Source organism: Balaenoptera physalus (genome assembly GCF_965194825.1).
Source record: "Balaenoptera physalus genome assembly, chromosome: 1".
NCBI lineage: Eukaryota > Metazoa > Chordata > Mammalia > Artiodactyla > Balaenopteridae > Balaenoptera > Balaenoptera physalus.
Window position 1 is genome coordinate 38,522,511 of NC_138882.1, and position 18,129 is coordinate 38,540,639.

The window sequence follows — 18,129 nt, forward strand, 5'->3', positions numbered from 1 at the left end:
TGATACAGCCACTATGGAGAACAGTATGGAGGTTCCTTAAAAAACTACAAATAGAACTACCATACGACCCAGCAATCCCACTACTGGGCATATACCCTGAGAAAACCATAGGTCAAAAACAGTCATGTACCAAAATGTTCATTGCAGCTCTATTTACAATAGCCAGGACATGGAAGCAACCTAAATGTCCATCGACAGATGAATGGATAAAGAAGATGTGGCACATATATACAATGGAATATTACTCAGCCATAAAAAGAAATGAAATGGAGGTATTTGTAATGAGGTGGATGGAGTTAGAGTCTGTCATACAGAGTGAAGTAAGTCAGAAAGAGAAAAACAAATACAGTATGCTAACACATATATATGGAATCTAAGGGAAAAAAAAAAAAAAAAGGCCATGAAGAACCTAGTGGCAAGATGGGAATAAAGACACAGACCTACTAGAGAATGGACTTGAGGATATGGGGAGGGGGTGGGGTGAGATGTGACAGGGTAAGAGAGTGTCATGGACATATATACACTACCAAATGAAAAATAGATAACTAGTGGGAAGCAGCCGCATAGCACAGGGAGATTAGCTTGGTGCTTTGTGACCACCTAGAGGAGTGGGATGGGGAGGGTGGGAGGGAGGGAGATGCAAGAGGGAAGAGAAATGGGAACATATTGTATATGTATAACTGATTCACTTTGTTATAAAGCAGAAGCTAACACACCATTGTAAGGCAATTATACTTCAATAAAGATGTTAAAAAAAAAAAAAAATAATAATAATAATAGCAACATGTATTTAGTGATTATAGTTTATAGATGAATAATAACAATACCTAGTGGGGTTATTTTTTTTTAAATAATATTTAAGTACATGGCAGCAAAAACAACAAAAAATCCATTTAATCCATGAGGCGTTAAAATGTTATGATAATTCTTAAATTATCTAGGAGGTAGGTAGGCATATTAATTAATTTTAGACTTACCTAATGTGCATGCTGTAAATTCTAAGGTCCCTAGGAAAAAAAAATAGAAACTATGTCTTTAACATAAACTAGTAGAGGGAAAAAATACTATGATAAAAAATTATTAATCCAAATTTTTGCAAGACAAGTAAAAAATGAATATAGAGAAGGTATGGCAGACATAAAGCACAAAATAAGATGTTGGATTTAAACGCAAAAGCTCCAGAAATTATATTATTATAAATGGACAAAATAGTCTAGGTAAAAGACTGACTTTCAAAAAGCATAGTTATATGTTATTTAAAAGAAACATATGTAAAAGTTAAGGATACAAAAGGCTTTTAAGGGGCCGGCACGGCGGCGCGCCCGGGCTGAGGAAGGTCGGGGGCTGCGCTGCGACTCCCTGCCCCCCACACGAAGCCGCCTTGTCGGCGCCCCGGTGCCCGGCCTGCCGGGCCCTCGGCTGTTGCGGGTTCCACACGGACCGCGGCGCCCGCGAGCTCGGGGCTGGGTCGGGTCGGGGTCTGGCGCGCTCCCGAGGCCTGCGGCACCGGGTCTGGTCGGGCCGGGTCGGGCGGCGGTTGGGCCGGGCCGGGCGGGGCTGAGGGAGCGCAGCGGAGGGAGGGCGAGTCCGGGCGGCGGAGACCGAGGCCGAGGCCGACGAGACCCCTCGGAAGGGCAACTTCTCGGCGCTTGTCGGACACACCAACGGCCTCACCAAGCCCGCGTCCCTCGCCGCGGCCGCCGTCACCTCCAAGCCCGGGGCCGCCGGCGGCTCCAAGAAGCTCATGCTCAAGAATTTCCGAGACAGACCTAAATTGCCTGATAACTACACTCAGGACACCTGGCAGAAACTTCATGAAGCAGTGAAAGCCATACAAAGTAGTACCTCCATCAGATAGAACCTGGAAGAGCTCTACCAGGCTGTTGAAAATCTTTGTTCTCACAAAGTTTCCCCAAGTGCTCTACCAGCAGCTGCGCCAGGTCTGTGAAGGCCACGTGCAAGCACAAATCCTTCAGTTTAGAGAACTCGCTAGATAGTGTTTTATTTTTAAAGAAGATTAACACATGCTGGCAGGATCACTGCAGACAAATGATCATGATCAGAAGTATCTTCCTGTTTCTGGATCGTACTTATGTGCTTCAGAATTCCGTGCTTCCTTCCATCTGGGATATGGGATTAGAACTATTTAGAAACCATATTATTAGTGATAAAATGGTTCAGACGAAAACCATCGATGGCATCCTGCTGCTGACCAAGAGGGAGCGGAGCGGGGAGGCCGTGGACCGGAGCCTGCTGGGCATGCTGTCCGACCTCCAGGTGTATAAAGATTCATTTGAACTGAAATTTTTGGAAGAAACTAATTGTTTATATGCTGCAGAAGGCCAAAGGTTAATGCAAGAAAGAGAGGTTCCGGAGTACCTGACATGTGAGTAAGCGCCTGGGGGAGGAGGGTGACCGCGTGATCACGTATCTAGACCACAGCACACAGAAACCACTGATTGCCTGTGTGGAGAAGTAGCTGTTAGGAGAACATTTAACAGCGATTCTGCAGAAAGGGCTGGACCACCTGTTGGGTGAGAACAGAGTGCCCGACCTCACTCAGATGTACCAGCTGTTCAGCCGCGTGCGGGGCGGCCAGCAGGCGCTGCTGCAGCACTGGAGCGAGTACATCAAGACTTTTGGGACAACGATCGTTATCAATCCTGAAAAAGATAAAGATATGGTGCAGGACCTGCTGGATTTCAAGGACCGAGTGGACCACGTGATAGAAGTGTGCTTCCAGAGGAGCGAGAAGTTCATCAACCTGATGAAGGAGTCCTTCGAATCGTTCATCAGCAAGAGGCCAAACAAACCTGCAGAGCTGATCGCAAAGCATGTTGATTCAAAATTGAGAGCAGGTAATAAGGAAGCAACGGACGAGGAGCTGGAGAGGATCCTGGACAAGATCATGATCCTATTCCGGTTCATTCACGGTAAAGATGTCTTTGAAGCATTTTATAAGAAAGATTGGGCAAAAAGACTCCTCGTTGGAAAAAGTGCCTCCGTTGATGCTGAAAAGTCTATGCTGTCGAAGCTGAAGCACGAGTGTGGGGCTGCTTTCGCCAGCAAGCTGGAAGGCATGTTCAAGAACATGGAGCTCTCTAAGGACATCATAGTTCATTTCAAGCAGTATATGCAGAATCAAAGTGACCCGGGCTCTATAGACCTGACAGTGAACCTACTTACGATGGGATACTGGCCGATGTACACCCCCATGGAAGTACATCTAACTCCAGAGATGATTAAACTTCTGGAAGTATTCAAGACGTTTTATTTTGGAAAGCACAGCGGTTGAAAGCTTCAGTGGCAAACTACACTGGGTCACGCCGTGTTGAAAGCAGAGTTTAAAGAGGGAAAGAAGGAGTTCCAGGTGTCGCTGTTCCAGACGCTGGTGCTTCTCGTGTTCAACGAAGGGGACGGATTCAGCTTTGAGGACATAAAGGTGGCCACTGGGATAGAGGACAAGCTGCGGAGGACATTGCAGTCCCTGGCCTGCAGGAAAGTGCGTGTCCTGATCGAAAGTCCCAAAGGAAGGGAGGTCGAAGACGGAGACAAATTCATCTTCAATGGAGAATTCAAGCACAAGTTGTTTCGGATCAAGATCAGTCAAATTCAGATGAAGGAAACCGTTGAAGAGCAGGTCGGCACCACAGAGCGCGTGTTCCAGGACCGGCAGTACCAGATCGACACCGCCATCGTCAGGATAATGAAGATGAGAAAGACGCTGGGCCACAACCTGCTCGTTTCCGAATTGTATAATCAGCTGAAGTTTCTCATCAAGCCTGGAGATTTGAAAAAGAGAATCAAATCTCTCATAGACAGAGACTACATGGAGAGAGACCAGGACAGTCCCAACCAGTACCGCTACATGGCCTGAGGCTCGTGGCGGCTCCTCCCATGAGACACTAGAATGTATCTTTAGGGCAGAAACACTTCTGTGCTGTTTCCAGGACTTTCTGGGACTTAGCATCATGGCTGCTTTGGGACTAGCAGGAAAGGGGGGATCCTTGGATCCTCCTTCACAGGCTCAAGGATTTCTAAATGGCTTGTGTACCTTCCCTCCAGTTCTTCCTCCTGTTCTTTTAGGTGTTTGGATGGTTCCATGGCTCTACAGACTGACTGAGGTCGGACAAGCAGATACTGGTTTCTTAAAAGAGGCTCCTCTGTAAGCGGTGTTCTCGTGGCAGAAGCTGATGTTCGGTGTGTGTGTGTGTGAGACCCTCCGTGCTGCCCTTCTGTAGCTGCAGGGACACAAGCTCTTAGACCCAAAACAAGAACCCTTACTGGTGAACATTAGGGAGAAACAGTCAGTGTTAAAGCTGGCTGGTCGATTATGCAGCCTGGATAGTAGCATCTGTTCCAGGTCTTTCAACAAGTGTTAACCTCTGAGGACTGGTTTTCAGGATGGGGCTCCTTGGCGAGACCTCTGATGCACCAAGAGGACACCACGTCCGACGTGTGTGATGCCGCGAGCCCATCAGCGCCTTCACTTTACTTCCACTGCGTCCCTTGGGGATTTTCTGTTTGAGGGTTTAGAGGGGGGCAATGTGTGTGTGTTTGCTGTTCTAAGATTGAGCCTAGCAGCCCCGTTCTCTGCATTGGGGAACTGCTGTTTGCTTTTTTCTAATTGCAGTGTTTGTATGATTGCGACAATAAAGTTTGGTTTTGTTTTCACGGCCCTGGGCAGGGTGGCTGTCCTCTGCTGTTAACCACTGTAAACGTTTCGGAGGAGACTTGACATTGTGAGCAGGGGTGACCTCGGTGGCACCTGCTTTCATGTTGTGTGCGCGCAGCTGAGGCTGAGCAGTGGACGATGATGTTCGTTTGGTAACTAAAACAAAGACACTTTTCTGAGAACATTTAAAAGTGCTTTATATTTTACATAATAGCATGCTTCATTTTGATGAAAAGCTACCAAAGGAATTTTGATCATGGTGTAAGTGTTGAAAGCAATATTTTCTGGAATATACCAAGTTTATATAATTTGATTTTTGTGCTAAATTATTAAAAGATTCTCCCTTTTTTGAAAAAAAAAAAGGCTTTTAAAAATTGAAAACTTTAAACAAAAGAAATCTCATGCAGCTATTTTAATATCAGTCAAAACTGACTTTCAGATGAAAAGCTTCACTAGAGATAAGGATAAAGATAACTTATAATAATAAAGGCTAAATATAAAAGTAAAGTATAACAATTTTACATTTGCATGCACTTAATAATATGGGCCTCAAAATATATAAAGCAAAAATTTACAACTACAAGGAATTGATATAACAAGAAAAAAGTCAGTAAAGAAATAGAATATTTGAAAAACAAAATTAACAAAATAAATCTCATAGACATCTGTTGAAGACTCAATTCAGGACCTATAGAATATATGTTTTGAAGCATACATACATAGAACATTTTTTTAAATAATTATATACTGGGACATAAAGCAAAATGAACAACTTTAAAAAAAATAAACTTCATAGAATATGCTCTCTGACAACAACTCAATTAAGCTAAAAATCAACAACAGAAAGACAACTTGAAAAAGCCCTGTTTGGTAAAGTTAAGAAATATACTTTTAAATAGGTCAAAGAACAAAGCATAATAATTTTTTTTTAATATTTTGAATAAAAATATAACAAAATTATGTATATACTTTACCTGGGATGAAGCTAATGGAATATACAGAAATATATAGCGATAATTATTTATACTAGAAAAAAATAGAAATAGAAATGGAAAGATTGAACATCAATAAGCTAAGCGTCTCTCAGAAGAAATTAGAATTAAAAACACCAAAATAAACCCAAGTAACAGAGAGGAAAAGAATTAATATAGGTAAGAGCAGAAATTTAACTTTTAAAAATATTTTTAAAAGAATGAAGCTATTTATGGACTCTTTTGGAATGATGTCCAAGACACATTGTTGAGAGAGTTAAAAATAAATGTTGTATATAATCTGCTACCATTTGTGTAAAAGGGATATATTTATATTTTGAAATTTTTCAGTGCTTATACTCTTCATAATTTCTGAGTTTTAAACAAAATGAAGGTTACACTTTTAAAAAATTAAGTAAATAAAAATTTTAAATTAAAAAGAAATAAATGATCAGCTGAAGCTCCCAAAAGAAGAGGAATTGGGGCAAGGCAGACTCACAAAGCCCTCATTCAAATATAGGGAAGATGCCGCTGCCTACTCATGTACTGATCTGAAGTGGATCGGGTGGCAGTGCTGGTGGTGGTGAAGGTGGTGGGATTGTGGTGATGATGGTGATGGTGCTGGTGCTCACTGTGGCACTGGATGCGAAGGTGGAAATGCAGGAGGTGCTGGAGGTGGAGGTGGAGGTAGTGGTGGTGAAGGTGGGGCTGGAGGTAGTGGTCGTGTTCTGGTCGGGGTTTTGATGGTAAAGTTCTTGGAGCTGTTCCCACAGGCCACAGAGGTTCTATTTGCCAAACTTCCTAGGCAACAGACAAGGCTTAGTCATCAATATGAGCCAAAAAACATGAGAAATTTGATCACATCACTCCAGTTGAGATCACCATGTGTTCTCTCTTCTTTCCTTTGTGCTCTGATTAGATCCCTAACATCCAGTCTCCTCATTAGTTGCCATCTGTTGCTGAATTGATTTTCAAGGGGCTGGAGAATAACCCATCACGTGGAAGTTGACCATATAACATAAGGGGTTTGAGAAGAGGTGAGCTATAAGATATGACTTTTGATTGCTGATGCGACCATAGAATCCGAGAGCCGTTACCAAAAGAACAACTAATCATTTTATGCCTTGAGTAACAACTGCTATGTGTTTGAACAAGGCCATGCACCTGGTGGCCAACGGAAAGCTGAGAATGGGTCTTTAGAGGTGAAGGGCAGGTCCCTGGGTGATTTACAATGAGGACATGTGACCAAATTGCCATGAAAGGAAATAATTAGTAACCTCAGGAGAAAAGCCAAAACCTTGTGTAGACCACAGGGGTTTTACTATTCCTTCTCCCCTTCAGATTCACTGGCTCTAGGTCAGAGGTGAGGTGACTGGATGGGTTCCTTTCCCCAGAGAAGAGATTAGCTCCTGAGGAACAGCATCGCTATATCACCAGCCAGAAGCTTCAGTTTCCCTCTAATCATGACCCTTAATTTGTCCAAGCAGAGGGGGTTGATTGCTCAAAGGGGATGAAAAGCCAAAACCTTAGAATAACATTTTACCCACATTTAATCAATCATGTTTCACTCTACACCTCCCACAATCCCCACTTAGGCAACAACGCAGGAGCTCTTTGATTATCTCACTGGGTTCCACTGTATGCTCAAAAATTTCTTGAAATCAAATTGTCTTAGTTCACTTTTATTTAGAGAGAAATTCAGAGATTGCATTGTACATGATGGTTTTAAGAGGAAATATATAGCCTTAAGCATTGAACAAACAACAGGAAGAAAGAAGGAAAGGAAAAAAGGTAGGAAGGAAGGAAGGAAGGAGGGAGGCAGAGGGGGAGGCAGGGAGGGAGGAAGGGAAGGGGAGGAAGAGAAAGGATACAGAAGGTCAATGTACCAAAGGTCTGGGACTTACTGCCTTGGGAAAGTGCTAGTCAAGAGAAACTTTCCTGCCCCTTACTAATTTGGGGGCAAAATGAGAACTAATGTGAAAAAAGCAAAACTGACCAGGTGCGTCTATCCAGGACTAAGTTCTCGTGGGAGTGGAGGTGAGTGACATTTACTGCTTCAGGAGGATCTTGTTATCATTAACAGCATTGTTGTTAGTCCAACTTCTTCCCAGTCCCTTCTTTAACGTCACTAAACTCCCTGAAAGTGACTTCTGTCTACTTTGGTCCTTTCAGTACCCTTTCAGCTTCCTTTGCATTATAATACACAGGCTAACAATACTATAATTTTCCCCCATTGAAATGTACCCTCTCCCCACCCCCCAAAATAGACTAGTGTGATTATTGCCTAGCTCTGGGAGCTTTGTGCTTCATCTTTTCTTGCAGTAACTAGACAGCCCTTTCTTATTCTTATGATAACTGAAACATTTGAACAATCATTGTCCTACAGAGGAGCTGATCTTAGAGCAATTGTGCTTTGTACCAACCCATCCCCTTTGGGATCAAGATCGGTTTTAAAATAATGACTTCTCTAACAGTTTATTACCAGCCTGGAGTCATTTTCACACCTCAGAAGTGAAGGCTTAATGAGCAGAGAAATTAAAGAGAAAAACTCTGCTCCTGTCTTCTTAAATGGTGGCATTTTGGCAGCTCAGGAGAAACTTCCAAAGAGGAGCTGAACACAATCATCTTGTTCTTCCAAATGACCTTTAGGTAATGAAGCTCAAAGTTTCCTCACCACAACTCCACCCCCTTCTTTTCCATCCTGGAGATGTCTCCCAGGAAGATCAGGTGGTGATAATGGAGTTGTGTGGGCATAATGAATTCACCTGACACAATGCTGGAAAGACAGTAATGGCTCAATAAAATCTTCCTGAGTAGTGACCACACCTCCCCAGAGCCTCCCCACCACAGCAGCTCTTTAACAAGAGTTGCAAATTCCTGGGCATCTTTTAGAAATACACTCAAATACCACTTGCTCTTATAACCCTTTCATAACTCTCCCAATTACTCCTCTCTCTTCAGGGTTTTTATGTCAATAATAATATACACATGTTATACACATAATATGTATACACACATAATAATATACACATATTATGTGATTATTGTGTTATAATAGTCTATTTACATATCTGACTTTCCCATGAGACTTTGAGTTCTGCAAGTGCAGTGACCAAGCAGTGTTCATTTTTCATCCCTAATGTCCATTACAATGCTTAGCAACAGTAAGAACAGTAAATATTTGGTGAATGAATAAATGATGGGATGATTCCAATGATTCTTCTTCTTTTTTTCTTTTTTGTGTCTGCGCTGCATGGCATGTGAGATCTTAGTTCCCTGACCAGGGATTGAATCTGCGCCCCCTGCAGTAGAAGCACGAACTCTTAACCACTGGACCACCAGGGAAGTCCCCAAATGATTCTTTTCAAATGAATGATAGTATTGTCACCAAGGCTGTTGCTCCAGAATTATACCCCTACCCCTCCCTTGAATAGAAACCAATTACTCTTATCTAAGTTTCAAGAGGAAGCTACAAAGAGGAAAACCAAGAACTGGTTAGAACCAACTAGGCCCAAGATGGCAGAGGATTTGACTTCCAGTAGACCTTGAGCTTCATTATACGCTCATTGTGATGCATTAGCATGCTAAATGACACACCCACCAGTGCCATGACAGTTGAAGATTGCCAGGCCAACAACCAGAAAAGCCCACATAAGTACTGAAAAGGAGAGTTGCATCATTTCAGGTCCACACCATACCCCTGTTCTCTGATAACTCATGAATATTCCTCCCACTCTTTTCAGTTCTCTCCCGTTTATCTCGACCCTCCTATATATTTGGTGTCTCCGCCTGAATTAGGTTGAGAAGCCGATTTGTGAACTAAGTCCCCTCTTCTCCATTCTTTGGCCATTGAATAAAGTTTGTGCTGTTCCAGTCTCAGCATCAATTTTGTTATTGGCTACACAAATCTGATCGAAAAAAGAACGTCCCTAATGGGACAGGGGGTCTTGGCCCAGGTTAGGACCCCGGTGCGTGTTCAGTCAACAAATTAGGTAACAGTATCAGGGCTCATACCCATTGATTCAAAATATAGGAATAAAGACCAGTAGGTAGATGTAAGGATTGACTTCTCTGCACTTGAATGCCATCGTGAAGTTAGAGAAGAAAGAGAATTCGCCAGTCCACATCCAACCTCTTAAATTAAACTTTCCATATCACTGCTAAATAGAGATGCCCTGGGAAGCATTTATACAAATTTATTAGCTTTCCCACCTGGGCTGGAAAGATCAAAGATCTCATGTTTGGATGGTCTTTCCCTCATAACATCTGTAATCTTTGGGGATCTGTTTCTGGCTAAGAAATCTGCTGTGAGGGTATAACCAAATTGCTCAGAGTAGCCAAGTCAAATTAATGAAGCAGTGGAAATCAGTCTATCTCAATAGCTGCCGAGCCAGCATCTGCCTGCTTAATTTTATATTTTGCTTGGTTGGATTTGAGGCTCTTATTGATATCTGGAACACTTTTCCCTTTCTGTTAATATTGGTAGTTAGAGTGCTAGATTTTGATTTCCAATACTTTCATTTATTTCCTCTTTGTGACAGGGAAAGCCATAGAGGGAAAAAATGAAGAGAAAAATGGCTGTTTAGGGGTAAGCGGGAGTATTGGATGAGGAAGGGAAAAATAATATGAGAGTCCTTTTCCCTAGAGAACTCGGGAAGGTTGAGATCTCTTCAACATGATTGGCAGCCAATGTTATTAATGGGCATGGAAAGCATTTCTATGCAATCCCAGGTTCCACACCTTTGTTGAGTAGGGCTTATTGTCACCAGAGGCAGGAGATTCACCCCTCCTCTGCAGTAGATATAAGAAATGAGGCTGATTGCTTTAGAAAGGCCAAAGGAATTAAGCTGGCGTTTACTGCTTCATAAAGGAGTAGTGGACAAATTACCTAGCTAGACCATATTGGGTGGAATTGTTAGTTGAAAGTGACAACCAGGCCTGTTATTTACACTGCACTTTGGAAATTTCAGCTGGGAGGCTTGGAGCTCTCAATTGTGCATTGTAAAACTTCTTTTGTACTTCTGGCTCATTTTGTGCTGGGAATCATTTAGCCATTGACTTTAACTGCTAATACAGCTCCATCAAATACCAAGAATAAATCAAAATTACTGGATCATTCAAAATCTGTCCTCAAAGTTGTTTATATGTATTTTTTCCACCATTACTTCAGTAGACTTACAAGAGAAGCTGCTAAATTATGATATATTGTGCATGCCTTGTTGCTATCTTCCTAGAGCCTCTTGCAAATAAGACGTAATCCATGACAAATTCTTCTTCTAGTTATACAAAACATAAATAATGATAATAAAAAGGGAATCAAATTTATGAAAAATGAGGAAGAGATGGAAGAGAGATGTTTCAAATAAATAGCTTTTCTCTCAGTCTTGGCTCTTGCTGGGAAAGACAAAGGAGGAATTTTAAAGCTAATTTCACCACACAAGGGCCTAAATTCCTGTCTGTCTAGTCTACAAGAGAGTGATAGAAGACTCTCACATACATTTGTTTTTTTTGAAGCTGGATCTACTAACTTTTAGCCTTATATATAAAATTTCCAAACATTATTTGTAAAACCATTCCACCCAAAGAAATATTTGGTGTGTACAAATCATCATGGATCATGAAGATAACAGTGAGGGAGACCCAACCTGGTGATTCCAGGTTCACTGATATTCATTATATGTCAATAGACCTCAGATGGTAAAAGTCACTGGAGTATTTAATCTGAGCAAGTCTGCCATCCTGCCTGAATCTTCGTTTTATGGCTTTTTAAATTGCAGTTCAAAGGATAGATGGATAAATAAATTAGCATTAGATTTATTCACAGTGGAGTAAGAAATATTGTGGCAGGAAGAAATTGCTAATATCTTAAGTCTCTCTGCCTCTCACCACTTCTACTTCTAAAATTTCTAGCAGACATGTTTGGAAAATTATAAAATCTACCTACAAATGTTAACAATGTCTTGTTAATTGAAGGCCCTACTCCTATTTTCTACTTAAATCATTATTTTCTCCCTTTGTGCCATAGATACATCTTGTAGATCTGTGTGATATTGGAAGACATAAAGCAACAAATCAAAAAAAAAATCCTATCTCAAGACATCATGGTCATTAATCTTACATTAACACAGCACAATAAAAGATTTAGGAGTGGGCATTTATCAAATTATACTTTCCCCCGACTGGTATTACAATACAAACATAAAGCTGATAGATGAGGCACTAACTGAACTCTCCAATAGGAGCATCAACAAAGACCATTTGAATTATATCATAATAACAAGACATATTTTTTTCAGATTCCAGAACTCACAAACGTCTGCTTTGAAGGAGGTTTCAGAAACTGTTATGAGTCTTGTAAATTTGGATTGTCACTGCTGTATCCTCCTAGGCATCGATAATCAGACATTATCACAGACTGTTGGCTCTCCAGGGCCCCAGATCAAATCAGCACAGCAGTTTAGAAATCTAAAGAGAGAGAAGAGCCTTTGCAATTAAGAGTGTTCTGCCCATTTATAGAATCAAATTTTCCAGGAACACAGCTTAGTATAAATCATGTTTCATGAACATTTCAACATAATATAACGAACACAAGCATTTCAATGAAGCACATAGCAGAGCAATTTGTACTAGCAGATGGTTCGCCCTGGGATCAGAGCAATTATCTCCTTACTCTACACATAGGGGTAGCCAAAGATTCAACAGTTGACTATTCAAAGCAACTTAGCAATACAAGGGAATTTCTGAGATATTAAAACAAACAGGGTTTGCATCCTTCCCTCCGCACAAGCAAGCCCTGGAGAATGTTCTGAAGAATAAAAGACGATTGTTTATCTGTATGTGCATGGTCACCCTGCTGAGTTATCTCAGAGAACTGGACCCAGAAGATCTGAGGCCTCAGAAGACTGTTCACCATTCTGCCACCTCTGGAAGGCTTAGGCCTTTTTCTTGACTATTGCCTGGAAAATGATTCTCTTCCTTCTTTTATCTTTCCACTTTGTCATCCTAAATCTATGGACAGCTTAAATTGCCCTACCTAAAACAAATCAATAATTACCAGCACAAAGTTTGCAATTCACACGTCAAGCGGTGAAGAGATAGGAATTTGTATATCATTTTCTGATGTGCAACTACAGAAATGGAACCAGCGCACCCAAACCAGCTAAAGAAAGATGTTTACTGGGGGAAAATATGGTTGAATACAGAAAATAGATATATAACCTGTGTCTAGATCAAAATATTAGTTCAAATCACCTAAATTATAAATACTTCTATCAGTTCTCCTGGGTTATGATGCAAACACTCCCAAATTTTGGACATAACGCCTAACTTTGGCAGAAGTAATTATAATATGAATTAAACATGTTTTATATGGGCTCAGTCCCTTTTGCATACCTAAATAAAGCAAAAGTTAGAAGTGAAATTTAACAAACAAGGGTTGGTGGTGGAGGGTTGGACATGGAGGAAAATTAGAAATCAGGCCGCTATACAAAATGGAGAGTCCCAGGGAGACAGCCACCCAGGAAAAACTTGAAACAAAGAGATAGTCACAGAATTTATGACTTGGAAAAAAAAAGAAATTTAAGAAGATGGTTAGTGATGGAAAACTAAGGGAACAGGGACGCTCAGAATGTTGAAGACTGGATTACCTGTAAGTCTTACAGACACCAGCCAGAAACTAGGCACGCCAGCTGCCTCCATCCACACAGAAACAGAAGGAGGTGGCCTCTAGCTTGGAGTAGGGGTGAAAACCAAGGAAGAATTAGGAAATATAATATAGAGGCTACCCTGAAATCCTGAGCATTACCTTCAGCAGAGTCTTTTTGGATTCAATGACTTCTGGAGTCTATTAATCACTACCAGGTATGACCTTCTCCCCTTAGATGAGTAAAGTGGCTTTACATGCCTCGTGGTTGACTGAGCAGATTTTAGGTGCATTCTCTATTTAGGAAGAAGACCTCCCTCGGAGAGATATAAAAGGGAAAGTTTATACAGAGACAAAGTGGGAGCCTGGCATGAGAACTCCCTTGGCCCTGGCAACTGAGTTAATTTTATTACCTCTGACAAGATAGTTTGCTGAAAGAGTGCTTTACTCTCTGGTTTCCACTCAAACAATTTCAGACACTCCAAGGTCTCTATGTCTACTTTGGTCTCAATGAGAAAAACAAGAACGAAAAGAATAACAAAAATTTTTAATTTTATTTTTAAAAATTCTTTAAAAACACTTAGACACCAAGTACCAAGCATCAGTACTAATTACTTTGAAGATATTTAATTTAATCCTTATTACACAATATGAGATAGGTCTTATTATTCCCATTTTCCAAATGAAGAAACTGAGGTTATTATTTTAATTTTTGGATTCCAGACTAAAACTCTGACTATCCTTTGAATATATTTTTTATTATTTGAACCAAGGATCATTCTGTCAGTATGAGATCATCCAGAGAGATCTTTCTGCCTTTTCACAATTGACTTTTATTTAAGCTATAGTAATTTAACCCAAGATTATCAGGACAAGAAACTGCATATTGAGATATAGGTAACAGGATGGAAATGAAGAGAGGGAGAAAAGGGAAGAAGGTTGTCCAAACACCTCTGGTGATTGTACTTAACTGATAATGTGGGGTTTTGGTGAAGGGAATAAGCTTTTTTACCCTGTCTGTTACAATGACAACAATAAAGAAAACAACATCAGCAAAAACAAAATATATTTGCAGTAAAAGGACTTGCTATGTGCCATTCATTGTTCTAAGGACTCAATGTAAGTCATTTAATAAATTAACTCATTCACAAGAATTAATGTAGCACTCATACAATTATCCTTTTTATGTTCTTGTCTTTTATCTAGTCACAGCTGTGACAAATTTACCATACAATTAAATACCAGTATTTTTTTTTAAGAACAAACATATTAATGGTTGTAGAGATCTGAAATACAAGTTTCAAGCATTTTTTACACTAGAATTATAGGTTTTACTTTTTCAGCCACTCTAGGAAAAAAAGAGTTTATTTTGCTCTTTATTTTCCTGTTGAGCAAGAGGTATATAAGCCAATTTATTGCACAAGACTAGAAATCTTGAATTTGAACCTGCCCTGTTTTTGACTTTTAAATTCTATTTTAAGACATCCCTGTACCTAGTCTAAAAGGGCTCAGGTGGCCCTAATATGAGCTGAAGTAATGCCATCTTATTTAATTATTTCAAAAGCATCAGGCATTAGGTTTTCTTGCCAACTCACTAACTCTCTTCCTCATAATGATACTGGTAAAAAAGTACAATGGATGCATAACAGCTGGCTCATGGACTTCAACATCTCAGCCATTTCTTGGCACCACTATCAATGTTTCTCCCCAAATACCAATTCTAATTGGTTAGCATTGTGCAACTCTGGGGTTGGAATTCTTAAATACACTACCTAGTTATCGATTTCCAAATTATATGATTCCACATAATAAGTGGTAAATAGTTAGGCCCTTATAGTCCAACATAGCTTTATTTTTCATGAGCATAACTTCTAGGTTATAGGACTTTCCCCTAATTAGTTAGCTTGCAAAGAGTCATTTCTTTCCTAAATTTTATCTGACAGTATAATTGTTTTATGGTTGAGTTGTAAAACCTTTGAAAATAGGATTTTATAATAGGAAGTGGCAAACTAGCTCAGTTCAACCATCTTCCTTTAATAAATACATGTTCCTTTCCCCCTGCAAACCCTGACATTTTCTTCCCGTGACCCAAGGTCAATCAATCAGAGAAAAAGAGAGGATGATAATTAAAAAGAGACTGTTGGTAAGTCAACACTATAAAAAAAAATAGTTATAAATGAAGTGCATATATCTCTGAGAAACAGCACTGCCAGAATCTTACTTTCAAACACACTTTTCTAATATTTACTACTGTCTTCATTAATAGCTCTCCCACATCTGGTCACAGTGGGGCTTTTTAGCACCATGGACAGGGACACACACAGAGCAAACTTCTCACTGCATATGGCAACATTGAATATTGACAGTTTGAATGACAATTATACACATTCATCTTAATTTGGAGGGGGAGGCGGGCGCATCTGGCCTGTAGGAGCTGCTGGGATTTCAAAACTCAGTAAAGATCGATATTGCCCAGGAGGCTGAAGCCTTCAAGCAGACCAAGGGCAAATGTGCCAGTCCAATAGAAAAAATATTGTTTAGAAATCATCATGTCACCTGATTTCCTAATAATTATGTTGACTTTAATTCAATAATTTTGTATTTTGGAAGCAGAGTGCCAGGATCCATCAACATTAGGTTTCTACTTTGTTCCCTTGAGGAGATTGATAGAGGTGAGGCCGTCATCAAAAGTACTGTTTTATAATTGGATTTGTTTTGTTTCTTTCAGTAACCTGTTTTGAGTATGATGGAAAGACATTTCGGAGTGCAACGTTATGAACTAGAAGTAGAATATACTGTTTTCAAAAAACACTTTATACTGAGAGATGCAAAGATATAACTATAAATATAGATATATAGAAAAAATTATTATCTTTATGTCAAATAGAAAAACTTAATGGATGTGGGATGAGTCAAGGAAACAGAGTATACTTTCTGCTTTAAGATTTTATATCTTTATGTCTATCTATAAAATTTTGCTTCTAGTCTTCTTCTAATTTTGAGAAATGGACCACAATTTTATGCATGTTGGATAGAGGTGAGGTATGGTGACTTTAAAATATTTATTCAGAAATCACTGTTGCTTATAATCATAAAATTTAGATTTTTTTTTCAAATCCAAAGAACATGCATTCAAATGTTCCTTCCTAGTTCCACCAAGCAAAGCAATTCAGCTGCTTTGCTCATGGCTGAATCTCTAGCACATGAAAGAGTATCTGGCAGGTACTCAATACATATCTTTAGGTAAATGAGTTTTTCTGCCTTTCAAATTTATATTCATTCTTAAAGCACGCATCTTCACTTCTCTTTCACTAAGTTTTCTCTGACCACCTCCATCCCTGCTGAAGTTGGCATGTCTCTCCTCTAAAAGCCCGTAGCTCCATGTATATGCCTTTCTTGTAGCACTTCTATTATTTTGGCTTGGAACAAAGTAAGTTGTGTAGTTTTCTTATTCTCTTTACTCAAATACAGTCTTTAAGAGAGCAGGGATTGTGAAACTTGAAACTGATAGATGTTCAGTGAATATTTTTCCATGGAATTAATATTTTAGCCTCAATCCTCTGCAATGACTAGACCCCTCAGAGAATTCCTGGTTCACAGCTTCCTTCTTGCTTTATACTCTTCTGGAAGAGTCCAGGTCTCTGTCATCCACTTTTCTGAATAATAATAATAGCCAATATTTGCTATTGAGCACTGAACTAACTGCCTTAATTTCATTATCAAGCTTTATCTTTGCACTAAGGACATTATAATCCCCATTTTAATACAGGCAAAACTGAGCCTAAAAAGAGACAAATAAGACTTGCCCCAGGTCACATAGCTTGTAAACAGCAAACCAACCATCTACAGGGCTGAAACTGACTCTATCTAATGGAATTCCAGCCAAAACAACAAAAGCAAAAACAAACAAACAAACAAAAACAGATTTTGAAATCAATGTGTAACTTAAAAAATGAAATTCATGCCCTTAGATGAACATGTTAGAATTTTAAGTTGTCAAGGTTCTAAAGTAAATGTCTTTAGATTTACTCAATTTCCAGACTCATATGTACTAAGGATACTTTTTTTTTTTTTTAAACATCTTTATTGGAGTATAATTGCTTTACAGTGGTGTGTTAGTTTCTGCTTTATAACAAAGTGAATCAGTTATACACACACATATGTTCCCATATCTCTTCCCTCTTGCATCTCCCTCCCTCCCACCCTCCCTATCCCACCCCTCTAGGTGGTCACAAAGCACCGAGCTGATCTCCCTGTGCTATGTGGCTGCTTCCCACTAGCTATCTATTTTACATTTGGTAGTGTATATATGTCCATGACACTCTCTCACCCTGTCACATCTCACCACTCCCCCTCCCTATATCCTCAAGTCCATTCTCTAGTAGGTCTGTGTCTTTATTCCCGTCTTGCCGCTAGGTTCTTCATGACCTTTATTTTCCCTTAGATTCCATATATATGTGTTAGCATACTGTATTTGTTTTTCTCTTTCTGACTTACTTCACTCTGTATGACAGACTCTAACTCCATCCACCTCACTACAAATACCTCCATTTCATTTCTTTTTATGGCTGAGTAATATTCCATTGTATATATGTGCCACATCTTCTTTATCCATTCATCCGATGATGGACACTTAGGTTGCTTCCATGTCCTGGCTATTGTAAATAGAGCTGCAATGAACATTTTGGTACATGACTCTTTTTGAATTATGGTTTTCTCAGGGTATATGCCCAGTAGTGGGATTGCTGGGTCGTATGGTAGTTCTATTTGTAGTTTTTTAAGGAACCTCCATACTGTTCTCTATAGTGGCTGTATCAATTTACATTCCCACCAACAGTGCA

General features: G+C 39.9%; 1 pseudogene across 1 annotated transcript; it reads left to right on the top strand.

Annotated features, from left to right (window-relative positions):
- Window positions 1-1,608: 1,608 nt before the first annotated feature.
- On the top strand, window positions 1,609-16,877 carry LOC309642018 (cullin-4A pseudogene; annotated as a pseudogene). Its single transcript has one exon. The product of its transcript is annotated as a cullin-4A pseudogene (transcript).
- The last annotated feature ends 1,252 nt before the right edge of the window (window positions 16,878-18,129 follow it).